General features: G+C 45.7%; 1 protein-coding gene across 9 annotated transcripts in view; it reads right to left on the bottom strand.

The window, feature by feature from the left end:
* LOC308189258 (sodium channel protein type 5 subunit alpha-like) overlaps positions 1-12,601 on the bottom strand; it is a 208,839-nt gene extending 196,238 nt beyond the window's left edge. For 5 of the 9 annotated variants that reach the window (XM_080579066.1, XM_080579065.1, XM_080579067.1 and 2 more), the window contains exon 1: positions 12,402-12,586. The gene's annotated coding sequence lies outside the window, so the exon portion shown is untranslated. Of the gene's footprint in view, positions 1-12,401 lie in introns of all 9 variants that reach the window. The other 4 variants (XM_080579061.1, XM_080579056.1, XM_080579062.1 and 1 more) reach the window with 1 other exon arrangement.
* Between the last annotated feature and the right edge of the window lie 3,701 nt (positions 12,602-16,302).

Raw genomic sequence — 16,302 nt, 5'->3', positions numbered from 1 at the left:
ATACTGCTACTCCGCATATTACAGAGGGCTTTGCAGCCTGCCAGACAAAGATAGAAGAAATCCAGTGGCCAGGAACTGGAACAAAAGATATATAAATAAGGCACAATGTGCACACTTTTAACAAAATAATTTAACCAAATAATTTAACCGTGATTTTCCGAAGACTGCCAATTTACCAAAGACTGAAGGACGGAAAATCCACCTCCCTGAATTCAAGTTTTCTAGGTAATATATGCTCTAGCTCCAACACTAATGAATTATGGGGACTCCTCTGCTATTATGGAAATGGAGGAAGTGATCACAGTCTCACGTTACAGTTTAATAATCTCTGATGGATGCAGTTGAGCCTAAATTCTATAACCTGTATTTATTTTTTTTATCCCACTACGAAATCAAGTGAAAGGCACAAACAGAATTCCTGCACTTGGGCTTGAAAACACTGCACAGTACAGCATTTATGTAGCTCTGTTACAAAATGTGAGGGGAGGGATGAGAAAGCTATCCAGTTGGAAATAAACAGATGCAAAGGTGAAAAATTACTGCTGATCTAGACAGGCATGGGGTCCCTCCCTGCCTGCAGGAAGATGGCTCAAATCTCCGCTCCTCTCCTGCTCCAGGGGCTGTGTTGCAAACAGGCGAGCATCGCCCCGCGACACCACCTCATTGGCACCCAGCATGACAGGGAGTGGGAGATAGTCAGCCTAAAAATAGGCTGTCCTCTGCTTTGGCTCTCCCCTCCCTCCGTCCCTGGGGCACAGGGCTGGCGGTCCAGTGAAAAACATCCAGAAAAGCAGCAGAGGGAGCGAGGCGGTATTTTTGGAGATGGAGGAAAGGAACACGGTGCGTGGGTCCCCACCTGACCTCACGCTTCTCGGAAAGAGCGTTTTCCACAATGTTTAGCACCGGAGCTGCAACCCGAGTCCGCCGTGAGCCCTGTGCGGGGACAGCACGGAGCCGTGCAGCCCGTCCCGGCTGTCCTCGGGGCGTCTGTCCCTGGCTGACCCACAGTCAAAGCGGCCATGGAGCAGCTGAGGCTGGCTCTCGTCGCGTGAAGAGCACAGATCCCACCACGGATCCCCCCATCGGAGGCTCTCCACGTTAACCACCCATTGCCAAGCCTTTGCTTACGCAGTCCATGGATCACTGTGATTTCTGGTTTTAGGAACCAGCCTTTACAGGCAGCAAAGCGTCACAGGACAGTTTTAAAAGGAATTTCATTGACACTGAAGTTTCTTGCTGGACTTTGAAGAACACTTGAACTTCAGTCTGACATTTAAGTACCAAAAATTCTGTATGAAGCCCAAATCAAGCGATCTTACTTTTTGCTATTGATGCTTTTCCGCGCATGCAGCTCTACAAAGTCTCTGAACATCAGTAACATTCCAGAAAGCATCGGTTCTGCTTTTAACTGGGCACGACAAGTCAAAATCAATTAGAGATTGATCTCAATTATGGCTTTTTTTAATTTATTTTTAGCACGCAGTTCAGTAACCAAAGTGAAGAAATGCAATCGATGAAGCTAACTTGCTTTTTAGCAAAGCTATTGCCCAGATTATAACACGTTTTTGCAAAGTTTCTCAGGCTCATAAAGGCAACTGTGTAAATAATGTCACTTATCGAATTCTGCAGAGTGCTCTAACAGCAAGACTGATGGGTTGCCTAATACATTGTGTAGTTGCTATAAGCAATAATCTCCCGTGCTAATCACAACTTTCACATTCATTAACATTATAGAAACCTACCTAAAGAAATAATGTACCAGGGAGCCATTCAAACATGCACAAAACTAGCTATGAATATAGAACTAGCTTTCAGGCTAGCATTAGGAAGAAAATTAGAACCAACATAGGGATATTTCAACTAAATGTGCAAGGTCCAGCATTTTGAGTTCTAGAATCCTAGAATCACAGAACGTCCTGATTTGGAGGGGACCCACAAGCATTACTGAGTCCTGGCTCCACACAGGACCACCCAAAACCCAGACCCTGTGTCCGAGAGCAGTGTCCAAACGCTCCTTGAACTCCTGCAGCTCAGTGCCGTGCCCACTGCCCTGGGCACCCTGTCCCAGTGCCCGACCACCCTCTGGGTGCAGAACCTTTCCCTCACACCCAGCCTGACCCTCCCCTGTCCCAGCTCCATGCCGTTCCCTCGGGCCCTGTCGCTGTCCCCAGAGAGCAGAGCTCAGCGCCTGCCCCTCCGCTCCCCTCGTGAGGGAGCTGCAGGCCGCCATGAGGCCTAGTTTGGGCCTTGCGGTGCTGCGAAGCACTTTGCTTGTTCAGCTGCCACAATTATCAGTGAGCATGAACTGATGGTGCTCTGCATTCAAGATGGGATCCTGGTCCACTGAAGTGAGAGAAGAAAATGTCCTTGCTAGAGCATTCCTCCAGGTTTCATTCAGGATCTGAGGAACCTGAAATCATTGGCATGATGAACACCACATGAGCTAGCAAACATGGAGCATGCTGGCATACCTGCCCTCTTGCACTTCCTAGCACGGTTTCTTCATCAAATGAACATCTGAATCTCTAAGTTGTGCTTGAACTGAGACACCAGACTTCACAGGAGCCACATGTTGCTGCTCAGCATGTTTTCTTGCTGAACAGGGTTGACATTGGGATGGGTAACTTGACAGACTCACAGAAGATAAGTGTTACTTAAAGACTATAAGTGTTACTAAAGGCTATATCCCAGCTATTAGCTCAGAAAGCTCACTACGCTATTAGCATCCTATGCAATATATAGGGGAAAAAAAGCATTTTGGTCTGTAAGCAATGGCAGAAGGCGGGTTTGACTGCTCAGGGAAGGCAAAGGCTGCAGCTAAGCGGGGTGAGGAGGAGGCGCTGAAAGGGGCCACCTCCGTGCTCCTTTGACCCCGGCCAGTCCCCGCTGTGGCTGTGTTAATCTCTGCTGGCCACGGGTGCCTCCTGGCAGGCTCGGTGTCAGCTGGGGATTACTTCTCCATTTTCCCTTCCTCGTACAATCTCGTAGCGATGGCCAGGGGAGAAGCAGCTGCGGCCTTGCTGCAAGGGTGCACATGCACAGGGGGGGTCCTCAGCACATCCCCTGCTGCATCCCAGCTCCGTTTGCACCAGTGTCATGCAATAGGCAGGCACACATCCTCCATCTGACACCACAGATGACAGATCCCAGCAAAAAGGGGAGTGTGCAACTGGTGGAGCTAGAAATTGCGTTCTAGTTGGTGCAGCTGAAAATTGCATTTTCAATAGCTCTGCTTTATTGCTGATTTTTATAGATTTGTATGTATACACATGGTTAGTAATTTATACTTGATGTGGTGCCAGTACAGACGAACATCTCCCAGGCATGCACAGCGACCCAGCCTTAGCCATGTGTGGGGCAGGATTAGAGTAGAAGGACAGCCGTGGCCCTCTGGGACAACATCTATGTCCCTCTTTCATCTCTTCTGGTCTTTATCAGGACCACAAACTCTTACAGCTGCGCACACAAATCTTTATGATGGAGTCTTCAGATGTGATTTCAAAAAGGGCCGAAATCCCAGAGCTTTGTTCCCTAAATTTCCTTTAAAACTATGCAATTATCTCTACGTAGTCTACACCTGGCATTATGTGACCTCATGAACCTGGTTAATGTAGGTTAAGTGGACACCAGACTGGCAGTGGGATACTAAAAATACAATACAATACAGTACAATACAATAAAAATTCTTCGAACAGTTCACTTTACTTAAAATAATCTGCTCCCCTATGGATCTCTGGAGGATTGGCTGTCGTGAAGTTATGTGGCTGAGTCACCCTACAGTCACCTTCTTTAGAATGACAGCATCATCTAGGTTGGAAAAGACCTTTCTCTGAGTCTCTCTACTCTCTATCCACGATCATCCTTTCTTTTGACAAAACTTGCACAGCCCAAATATCTTCTAGTCCTAAATCTCTGAGCCAAATTATCCAGCAGGTTCAAAAGCTACAGGACAGATAGGACAGATGCACAGTAAGGGCAATGGTAAAACCAGTTTTCTTTGGGAAAACAATCAACAAAAGATAGTTTTCTACAGCTTGTCCAATAAATAACTACATGGAAAATTAGAATTTGCTGTGCAACAGAATTATAATGCTATTTCCTTCTTATATTTAACCAATCCAGGCACTAAAGGGATACAAAAGACATTACATCTGGTCTAATAGTTAATCAAAAACCACCTGAAAGACACTTTTAGAAAATTCTAGGAGCAGGAATGGTGTTTCAGAAATATAATGCTTCATCCAAAGAAATCAAAAGGAGCTTTACCTTTGGCTGCATTGGGGTCTGGATCAGGCCCTTAAAATAGTGCTGGAAATGTTCCAGAAAACTTATTTCAGCTACATTTAAAGCCTGTACTTTGCAGCTATTCAGTAATTTTCACTGTTAGTATTAAACTGTCCAGGGGATTTTTATGCTCGTAAACAAATCCCTCATCTCCCTTATGTTGCACTTACGTTAACGCTGCATCACTGACTTCAATAAACAGTCTCCTGATTCACCGTGCAAGGAGACAGCCAGCAGAATTAGGCACCAGAGATGTGCCTAAAAGCCTTGGTTTCAGATTCTGAATATCACTTTAGCTAATTAATAAAAGAAAACCACAGCCCAGAATCTTTCAATGTTTTCAGACCATAACCTCACATTCAGCCACTTCCTCTGTTCCCAGGAGTCTGGAGTCACCATGAGTATTTTATTATTATTATATTTTTAAGTTTGGGGATCTTTTTTGCCACCTCCAAAAAAGAAGCCATGTGTGACCCAGTGCAGTGTTTCTGGGGTGTTGACAGCTACAGGACAAAGCAGGTTGCCCGAGCCACCCCGGACAGCCAGGTGGACATCTGTAAACCTTGCAGCTGCTTGTTGGGACACTGTGTGAGAGAACTTTGGGAACTGTCAAGTGTAGGCAACTTTATAGGAAAGAAAACCCAATGCAAATCAAACAAGACTTCCACTAAGGGTAAAGGAACCCAAGAACTCATAGACTTTCCTAGGAAGGTTTCTACTCACATTTCATCCTCCTGTGAAGAATTCAGAGCCTTGATTCAAAACTCCCTGAACCCATCCAGAACAGGAGTGCAATGGAAATTTGTTGCAGATCTTAAGCATTATGTTCAGGAAAAAAATTGCTTCTTTAGCTAAAGTTCAGAAGTGCCAAGAAAGGACATGACGGGAGCAAAAGGCACAGGAAGTGAGAGATGACTTGTTCTGTCTTTTTCCTCTGATATTCATATGATGATTCCTTTCTTTTTTTTTTTTTTCTCCTTTAGCTATGACATGTCGTTTCATAACAACTATTCACTTTTCTCTCTTTATCTAACAGCTGTCTGCTGAGAAAGACTGGTAAAAAAATCTAAACGTTAAAAATGAGAGAAACTATTCATATGCAATGTATAATTGCATGCTATATTTAAATTCTCGTACATTATCTTTCAAATTATATTTAGTTTCAACAGTAAGGGAAAAAAAAATCCTGTACTTTCTAACATTAGCAACAGAATTTGTATATTGTTTTCAAATACAACAGCTCTTTCTGAGAAACTTTTGCCAAGGAATAACTAATGATTCAAGACAGGGAATCTGGCTAGATCAGATGTATTCTGACACTGGCACACTAACTGTCACCCAGAGCGAAACCGGGAGGTCCTCGGGGAAGCTGCTGCACAAATCTGGATTAGCTCCACCGAAGTCAGATGAGTCGATCTGGATTTATGGAGCTGAGAGCAGAATCCAGCCCTCTGCTTGACAAATGAACCGAAGGAAAAAGTGACAAGGACTTCAGCAAGCTACGGGTAACTTTGCCACACACCGCAGCTCTGACGGGGTTATTTCCTGAGCATGCCGGCAGCAGCGCCTGCTCTCCCATGAATGGGAATTACATGCATGTGTTGAGGGAGATTAGACTTTTCAACATGGAACACTGTTTAAAGATAAAGAGAAAAAAAATCCTTAAGATACTTGCAGTGCTTCCCAGCCCCTCTTAGTACCTCCAGCCCCCTCCAGCAGCATGGGAGCCGCACATCACTTGATGTCGGGGCTTCAAACTCCAGTCGGGGAGGCAACAGAGATGATGTGCATGGCCCCAGGGAGGGCAAGGAGGTGGCTGCGTCATGCTGCCGTGCTTGCTGTGCTGTATCTGGGGAGCAGGGGTGGGTAGAAACCCTCGTCCAGACGCAAAGGACAACCCCTGTAACATAAGAGCAGGCATGGGCAGGTGAACCAGGATGAGGACACGAGCACTGGGGAGTTTTGGAGGGAGGAGGTCTTCTGACCAAGGGAATGGCACTGTTAGCTCCACCTGGCAAAGCATTTCAAGCTTCCAGGGAGGGGAATATGCGCTGGTGCAGGGGGTACCTTACCCGCAGCACCCAGCCCCATTAAAAGCAGCCCAATTGCCCTGTTGTAATCAGGCAGGTATTTTAAAGAGGCTTTGGCGTGATTTTATAATTGTGCATTATGTAACAGCTACTAACGTGTCAGACCTGGGACAATGCTAAATGCCTGTCTACAGGTCAGGCTGTAATGCTTTAATGATGCGTTTCCAAGCTGTGCAAGCTGGGCTGAAGCTCTCTCATCATTTCACGCTCCCCTTCCACCACCCGTGCTGTCCCGCGGCTTGTGCTGCATCTCCAGCAGCACAGGCACCTGCAGAGTTACCCACCACCATGCAAAGCCTCCCCCTAACACTTCTACCCCTTTTTGGTGGCTATATCATGGGGGAAAAAAATAAATTTTCATCACAGACTTGCTCAATTTTATGAGCTTTACACACCAGCGAGGATTTATTGGTTTATTTAATCGTCACCGGTATGATTTTTTGAAAAGTTCAAGTTTTTGGGGATTTCCCCAGGGCAATAGCTGCCCTCGTACAGCCCAGCAGCAGAAACGCTTCTCGGAGGACTGAAGTGGGCTGGCAGTGGGGCACAAAACCTCAGCTGGCTCTGACAGGGGTGGATTTTGCTCCCTGAAAATTGCCAGAAATGATCCCTCTGTGCTGCCCTGTTCTGATTACCCTGGGCCAAGTGGGCATCTGGCTCCTGCGACTTTTTGTCAGTATTCTGTAAGCCAGCCAGGGGGAATGGTGGCATATTGAGCCACTGAGACACAAACAACACTGCCTGTTTGTTTGCGTTAAGGGAACGTTTCATTACGATACGAAAAAGAATCTTTGAAAAATCACTTTATGAATAATAGAGTCATTGAGAATGGATTTTGGCCTCAAAAGTTAGTATCTAATTTATCTCCAGCTAATGGGTCTTGAAAGAATTTGTCCAAGGGCAAGTTTTCCTACACCTTCCTATTGCACAGATTCTTCAATTTCCCTTAAAGCATTTAGAAACAGAAAAAAAAAAAAAAAAGGAAAGAAGAAATAATAATAATAATAACAATAACAAAAAACCAACCAACACACGAAACAAACAACAACTGCATCCCACCAAGACAAGACAGCTCAAAAACCCTCAAACCTGGCTTATTGGTGAAAATCAGCCTATAAACTCCATGACTGAGAGACACTCCTTACTTCTAACACAGACACCTTACTCATGCCTACAGTCTGCTTTCAGTGTTATGCACTCAAATATTAACCGTCAGTATGACTTTTTAAATGTCCCATACTAACACTGGAGTTAGATTAAAATTAGTAAAGTATGATAACTTTCAAACGATGCAGAGCGGTTTTAGCATCTTAGGAATCCAGCAAGGTTTAAAAACAACCTGTAACCTGTTGGCAGGGCTTTCCAGCACTGAAGCAAAAAGCCTCTTTAGTGGATGCTTAGTGAGCCAGGGAAGTTGAATTCAAGCTGAAAGTTGAAATAAACAATCTGATAAGGAACAGACTTATTTTCTATAGGGTAAATAAGAAATGTTCTCACTTTAAAATCAATTAAATTCAAAAAAAAATAAAAGGAAGACTCAGTGCTGAACAGAATTTTAAAATTTTCAGCCTGCTTTGGTACAACTTTATTATTTGATGTGTGATATCTCTATATTTAAAAAAAGCTCTTGCAATATTATGATTAGAAAAAAAAAAAGAGCCATTTTTGTCATGCAGAATTGTGATTAAAATGGCTTTGTTGGTTTCAAAGAGCAGGGAGGCATGTTTTTGCCATGAAAGATAAGGGGTCTTTTGACATGAATGAAAATTTTGCACACAAAGGGTTTGCAAACCTCCTTGCAGGAGGCTGAGCCCCACCTCAAAGGTGGACGTATTAAAGGAGAGAGTCAGTTGCCAACTTCCCTGGTAATATGCCCCAGTGAACTGTGACTGTAAAGAAGGGATACAAATCACAACCACGATAGCTGGTGCTACATGTATTTAAGAAAACCACTGTGTCTCTTATTCTTATCTTGTCCCGCTCCTCTGTCCCCAGCCTGCTCAGGGACTAGGATGGGAACAACTCTTTGTCAGTCTCCTCGTTCTTCTCCCAGGCTGAAACCTGAGCAGCTCCACTGAGGGAGATCACCCACTGGGACCAGGCAGCCCGCAGCTGGCCCAGTAACACCATACTGGAACGAGTACGGAATAAAGAAGGAAACTGTTAATATAAGGAAAGGAAGGCATCTTTTTAAGAGTGACCACATCACCTGCAGCTCAACTTGAAGGAGGTCACTGTCTGACTGATGGAGCAAAAGGATCCTCCACAACAAACTTTCTGAACTACCAGTATCTCTTCTGTGACACAAAAACAGCAAGAAGGAGAGAGGGGTTAGGGACATACCAGTTCTGGAAAAGTTTTCTTTTCCTCATTATTAGTAACTCTAATTACTTTGAAAGAAGAGCAGTGATATAAATCCTGCAGAGCCAGAAATGTGACCTGATTTCCTTCCTGATTTAGAAACTGTCACTTTGCAAGAGAAACCCAAAGAGACAGAGCCAGGTCAAAGTGGGCCCATCAGTTTGGTTTGCAAAATAAATAATAAAACAAGATCAACAGAAATATAGCAGGGGTTTTGTATTGGCCAGTGTTCATAAGGACGATGGTTATTTTAATGATAAACAAACAGATGCTTATCTGAACTGTTTGCAGAGATATATGATACCATGGAATAGATATCCACTGTAAGCACATACGAATATACCCGAGTGACTTTGTGTCTTTTCCTCCAGGTTAGAAACAAAGAAAGGCTCGGGCTGAAAGGGACCTTAAGTACCATCCGGTTCCACCCCCCTGCCATGGGCAGGGACACCTCCTGCCGGCACAGGCTGCCCAAAGCCCCATCCAGCCTTGTCTTGGGCACTTCCAGGCATCAACAACAACAGATAGTAAAAGGGAGAAGCAGTGACAGAATTTAAAATATAAATTCATACTTTGATTAAGGCTCTACCACAAGATAGCATATAACACAAGCAGAAGTCAAGTATATACTTCAGAGAGACACTGCCTTTGTAAAAGATGAGTTTTATTTAACAGAAGTGAGAAATTACTTGTTGCCGCCTTTTAACTATCAGACCTATAATTTTCCAAAATAATTCTTGAAGACGATTGGAGACAACTTACAAGGTAGTAATTTTAAAGAAGAACTGAGCAACCACCCTATGAAAACAACAGGTCTCTTCTGTGTTTTTCAAACTGAGCTTCCAAAAACAAAGACATCTGAGGGGGTGACAGATGATAAACTGTTCCTTCCAAAAAGCATGACCAGGATTTCCGAATAACCACTCAACACGCTTTAACAGGCAACCCAAAATGTTCTTTCCTCACATACATGTCCAGAGGATTCTTTTCAGATACTAAACTGAAAATAGTAAAGAAGAGATGAATACCTGTCTAATACCAAAAATAAGACTTTTAAAGAAGTTAAAACCAGCTATATTTCATAAATCTTCTATGCCTTTCAGAATGTTATTTTCTATCAATACAAATTTTAAATATAGTTATGGCTATGCATTTAAATCAAGAACACAGTCACTACTCAGCCGTTTTCTGTACCTGTAAAAGTCTTAGGAGGTGTTAACTGGTCCCATGGGGGTTAGTCCATCATAGCATGAACAGAGGCTAGTTTCTGATTCAAGCCAAGAATACAATGCTTTCCTCTGTGTTGCAGTTTTAAACTCTATACCCATAAGCCTCATGATCTACATACACCCATCATGGTCAAGATATTTGGGCTACATACCCAATGATGCAACTGAGTTCCTCTGTGATCTCTAACAAGTGACAGAGACTATGAAACAATATCAGTTCTCAACCATACTGTACAGAGTTTTTGCATGCTTTAAATCTACAGGACTCCTCACAGCATAAACTACTTCTCCATGCAAACACAGTATCAAAATCTGATCCTCTGTGTCTGTAAAGCCCTTTGAGAGTCCTAAACAAAAAGTACAAATCTGCATGATAAAAGTATTCAGAATTAATTTCAAGAACTGAGAAAAAAACACGTTACAACATGAAACTCCAAACACATACAAGTTAATAACATATTCCTCTATGCTTATTTCTGGCAATACCGTGATTTGTCTCATACCAAAGATTACATAAACCCCACTACTTAAAGCTGAGACCTTTTGGCACATTAATCTAAAAATATCACAACTTGCAGCGCAGGCTTCCATTGCCTAATTGTTGAGACACTTTTCCCCCAAAAGACACACTTTTTTTCTTAGGCACCCTCTATTTCTGAAGGTCTCCGTCAGCTGTGTTTGCCATTTGAAAAGGCTACACCAGAAAAACAAAAATATTACCGAAATCATTGGGCATCATTCCAATCCCATTTGCATCATTCCTATCGCATCCCAACAGAGGGTTCCCCGCAACGTTTTTGGAACAAGACAACATCTCATCGGAGGCAAGACACCCAAACCAGTAAGCAGCAACACTCTCAAAACCACCACTTTCTTAGTCCATTAGAATAAGGGGGTTTCACTCCTCGCTGCCTTACAGCTCTGACCTTTCCAGTTCTCTGCCACCAAAAGCTTATAGGATCTGCTGGATCCATCTGCGGCTCCACCTGGCCTGCTTTCCCACGCCAAAAGGACGGATCAAATATACGTGTCTGAAAACACATCCCTGCGTCCTCGTCATGCCACCCAGGGGGGACCCTCCAACTCAACCTGCACCGCCTTAACCCGAGAGGAAGCCTCCAAAAACCACTCCTGCAAAGCCCAGAAATCCTGGGAAATAGCAGCAAAATGAACTTCAGCACCCTGGACAGGACACGTGCAAGCAAAATCGTGAAATCGGCACATCCGCCCTGAAAATGTTATGACTGGACATGACCCGTTAGGACACATCTGCGGGCCTGTTTATTTTTAGTATTGACAAATCCTCTTTGAATCGCCGCGGTTATTCCACCATACGCCCTGTATTTCGGGAATAGCTGCTCGTCGCCCCAGCTGTGGGAGAAATCGGGGCCACCAGTTCCGGATCCACCGCCCGTCTGTGGGATCAGCAGCTGCCCCAGTTGCAACTGGAAAGGCTCAGCTCAAGCACCCACAAAGCTCAGCTCATCCTTTCCAGGCAAAACAAAACCTGTTGCCGTAGGTGCACGCAGCTCGTGTATTTCTCCACTTTTTAGAAGCTCATCTCCACCTCCTCACCCAAATCTCCAGAAAAAAAATATAATAAAGAAGTCTGATTTATTTCCATTGCAGCCACACTTTGGTTGCATAAGTTTTAGTTTAATTTAGCTTTCGTTCTCTCTCGCGGTGCTCCCAGTATGTCACCGTTCCCCCCGGGGCTGCCTTGATAAAATCATGATCACCTTGCCGGAGTGCAGCACAGCTCTCCCTGTTTTCCTTTTACTTGCATAAGCCAAGTGGAGTTTTTAATGTATGCCGTTAAAAACTCCAAGTGTTTTAAGCACGGGTGTTCTACAAATGGCTTTGAGGTGAGTGGTGTTATTAAGATATATACTTAATATGTTATGACAGTTCTTACAAGTAATATCTGTAGCACTCTCATGATACAGGAGAATGATTAATTTTCCCTGCCACCGCGGAAATAACCATTCTAGCTCATTTCTTCCCTTCAAAACGTGCCACTAAATTTCCATTCAAAGACATCCGACACCACATGACATTACCGAACAATTTGCAGAGTATTTTCTGTGTTGTTATCTCTTTCCGGCACTTCTGGACGCGGAAGCGAGATGGAAACTACACATATTCCCAGCCAGAGTTCCCCTTCAACAGCAAACCCTACATCTCTACCTCCTCCACTTTTACACCCCGGCGCAAGCTCTGCTGAGCCAACTTCTCTCTCCTCCAGCCCGGCAGCCTCACCGTCACCCTGCCCGGACGGGACAGCGCTCCCACCTCGAGGGGAAAACTTTAGGGGAAGGCAAAATCCCCACAAGCCAAATTCCTCCAACATTTTCACAACCAGACATCTTTGGCTCTCCTTTTTATTACCAAGCAACCACAACAACAACAACAACTACAACAAAAAAGAGAAACTTACATCGGTTTATTTAATTTTTCCTGCTACCCCAAGAGTCCCAGAGCCACTTCATTGTATCCACAGAGTTTTTAGTCCCCCAGAGGAACGTCCCGAGGGAAGAGCCCGGCTGCGGGGCGCGCTGCCCGGCCGCCGCCGAGGGCGCATGGCTCGGAGCCGCCGCGCCGTGTGCGGCAGCCGTGGGAGCGCAGCCCCGGCCGGGCGGCGGGGGCGGGAGGGAGGGAGGGGGGGAAGGAGGGATGGAGGGAGGAGAGAGGGAGGGAGGGAGGCACATCCCGCCCTTCCCCGCCCCGTCGAGCCGGGCCGGGGCCGGGGCCGGCCCGCAGCGCCCTCTGGTGCGGTTGGGGGGAAGGGGGAGGAAAATTTTTTGGGGGGTGGGGGGTTAGGGGTGGGATGGATGGGGTGGGGAGGGGTGTTGGGTAGGGGGAGGGACGATGGGGAAGGGGGGGGAGAAGAGGAGGAGGGGGGAAATGGGTGGGGAGGGGGGAAAAGGATGGGGAGTGGGGAAAAAGGATGGGGAGCGTGGAAGAGGATGTGGAGGAAGGAAGGGGATGGGGAGGAAGGAAGGTTGGGGAGGGGGAAAGAGGATGGGGAGGAAGGAGAGATGGGGAGGTGGGAAGAGGATGGGGAGGAAGGAAGAAGATGGGGAGGAAGGAGGGATGGGGAGGAAGGGAGAGGATGGGGAGGAAGGAGGGATGGGGAGGGGGAAGAGAATGTGAAGGGGGGAAGAGGATGGGAAGGAAGGAGAGAAGGGAGGAAGGAGAGATGGGGAGGAAGGAGAAATGGGGAGAGGGAAGTCGATGGGGAGGAAGGAGAGATGGGGTGGGGGAAAAGGATGGGGAGGAAGGAGGGATGAGGAAGAAGGAAGAGGATGGGGAGTTGGGGAAAAGGATGAGGAGGAAGGAGGGTTGGGGAGGAAGGAAGAAGACGGGGTAAAGAAAGGCAAGGGGGAAAGGTGGGCATGGAGAACAGATGGGAAAGGGAGAGGGGTAGGAGGAAGGATGGGATGAGGAGGGCTGGGGAAGAATGATGGGAGACAAGGGAGGAAGGGGGACAGAATAAAGAGGAAGAGCGAATGGAGAGGAAGGTAGGATGGGGAAAGGATAGTCAAGGGTGAGGGGTGGGGAGAGAAGGAAGGAAGGATAGAGAGAGAAGGAAGGATGGAGAGAAGGAAGGGTGGAGAGAGTAGAGAGAAAGATGGAGAGGAACATAGGATGGAGAAGATAGGGAAGGATAGAGAAGCATAGGCAGGGGTAAGGGATAAAAGATGGGAAAGGAAGAAGGATACAGAGGAAGGAAGGGAGAGAAAGGAGAGCTATGGAGCAAGGTAGGATGGGCAGGTCTGGGGAGGAAGGTGGGGTGGGGAAGCAGGTGGGATGGAACTGCAGCAAAATAGGTTGGGGGAGAACAAGGGAGAAAAAAGGTGCTGAGGAGTGGGACATAGCAAGGAGACCCCAGCACCAGGGGAAGGTGGAAGGTGTGAGTAGTGCCAAAGCTGCCTTCTCTTCACCCCACGGACAACCAAACCCAACCCAACCCAACCCAAGAGCTCCTGCAGCTTTGTGCCGTGAGCACTTCAGGCCTTAAGGAACAGATGAGGCCAAGTCATGCTTACAGGGTAGCATGGAAGGGAGCAGAAACAGTTGCTTTTACCAAAAATAAGATGCCTGGTAATAAGTGGGAAGGTCACAGATGGACGCTCATAGGTGAAGAGAAGAGTGACCATTTGCCGGCAATATTGAAGTATTCAGGATGGTAAAACTGAAAGAAACTTCTGAAGAACTGCAAAAAGTCCCCACAACACTGAGCAAGGTAAAATATTGTATACAGGAGAAATGGGCATGGCTTTACTTGCTTGTGATGGGCTCCGAAGTGGCTGTTACTGCTCTGGAAAGAGTCTGGAGCTGCAATAAAAACTCCTGTGAAAGCAGCTCAGGTCTGGGTATCGAATCAACTATAGAAATGCTGGGAAAGGAGCAGATGGGGCAGGAAAGAACTGAAGAGGCTACAAAATGGTAAAAAAAAAAAAAAAAAAAAAAAAAAGTGGCCCCAGAAAGGTGGGTGATGAGGAGGTCTCAGTTCAAAAGGAAGCTCACATCCAAAGAAATTATCAAGTGAGGGATTCAAAATATGCATAGATGCTAGCTGGAAAAACAGGGAATGAAGGAGAAGTGTGTCATGGGAAAGAGTAGGAGGAGAGAGGGAGGGAGATGAGAAGAAGAGGTAGAGATCGGAAAAGTATTGGGACTAGAAAATGAAGAACAGAAATGAAAGGAGATGGAGGGGATTGAAGGCTACAAAAAGCAGAGGAGGATGGACGTGAGCAGGGAGGAAGATCCCTGATGGGAAAACAGCCCCTGAAAGCCTAGAGCAGTGCAGGAAGCTGTAGGAGGTAAGAGATAGAGGAAGACAAATCCTCAGGGAACAGCTCAACTTTTTAATCACTTGATGAGAAACTGAATAGTTGCTGTGCATAGGGAAGGACATTCTCACGAGGACCTAAAGCAGACAGAGGATGGGCATGTCTTCAACACCATAAAGTTAAACATGAAACTCCTGAATTTGCATTAAAGCTCCAGCAATGTCTGTGTAACATCAATCCGCAGAAGCAAACTCTGTTCTGTTAAAGCACAGGCAGGGATATAAGAAACTAAAAATGTCCTCAGATGCATACACATGTAAATCTTTGCTCCAAAAGCCTTGGCTGCTCAGCCCCTCCAGTCACACCCTGCTGCTGTGCCAGCACATTTCCACCCCAGAAGAGGAACAGCTCATTTTCTGCAGAGCTTATAGTAGTTTTTACCCCACATTAAATTAATTGGAGAAAGGACCTCACACCAGAGCAAAAACAGAGTTTGCTGGTGTCTCGAGCCCAACCCCAATGCAAACCCCTGCAGAGGGATGGTCACAGCATGGTCCTGCTGTGGAGGTGCCCTCAGCACCCAGAAACATCCCCAGATCTGGGGCAGTGGGACAAGCATCACCATGGGGGCCTCAGGTGGGAGTCTCTAACCCCAGAGCCATGCCCTAAGTTGCTTCTGAAAATAGCGTTTATTCCCCCAAATCACTAAAATATACTCTCAGTTTGTTCATGGGGGAGCTGGCTTTGTGCATAGAGAGGGCAAGTGAACCTATTGCTTCTTTCCATGGAGAAGTTAGTTAACAGACAGCTTTGGCTGTGATGTACTGCTGTCTGCACTGATGACAGCTGAAGATTTATGTTTCGGAGCAAAGATTTACATGTGTATATATTTGAGGGCATTTTTGTTTTCTTATATCCCTACCTGTGCTTTAGCAGAACAGAGATTGCTTCTGCGAATTGTATTCCAGACACTGCTGGAGCTTTCACTCAGATTCAGGAATCTCATGTAGAATGGGATTGACTGCTGGAAATTAAAATATTTTAGTCTTTCTCATCCAATTCTTGCTCCACTCACAATCTCCACGTGAAGAATCTCATCTCTACCTTTTCTCCTTCCTTAATAATCTCAGCAGTGACTGTGTCAGGGTTGATCCCAGAAATGAAGTGGCGTAGGCAGGGGGGAGCCACCAGCATCTCATTGTCACAGGTTTAGTGTCACAGCCAGGGAAAAGAGGAGAAAGCCCCTGAGCTTTCACTAAATATTCATCCACCAGTCTAACCACCTCATCTCTCTCTTTTGCAGTCAGTAATAAGTAAAGGTACTCCAAGTTTTCAACTCTACCGCTATTTTATGGAGGGAGAAAATGCACTGTATAATCTTCATTAAGCACCAGGAAAACCCATCTTCTTTTCATCTGTCTTTAGAAATGGAGAAATTATTCCTAACACTGTCAAATCCTAGTTCCTCAGCTCAGTCTGAGCCCAGCTTATATGAAACACAGAGCAGTATTTACAGAGGAAACAATGAGGATGAAGACAAGG

Source organism: Anser brachyrhynchus, assembly GCF_964034855.1.
Source record: "Anser brachyrhynchus genome assembly, chromosome: 2".
NCBI classification, from domain to species: Eukaryota; Metazoa; Chordata; class Aves; order Anseriformes; family Anatidae; genus Anser; species Anser brachyrhynchus.
The sequence above is the reverse complement of the archived record's forward strand: the minus strand, read 5'-3'. Positions and strand labels throughout refer to the sequence as shown.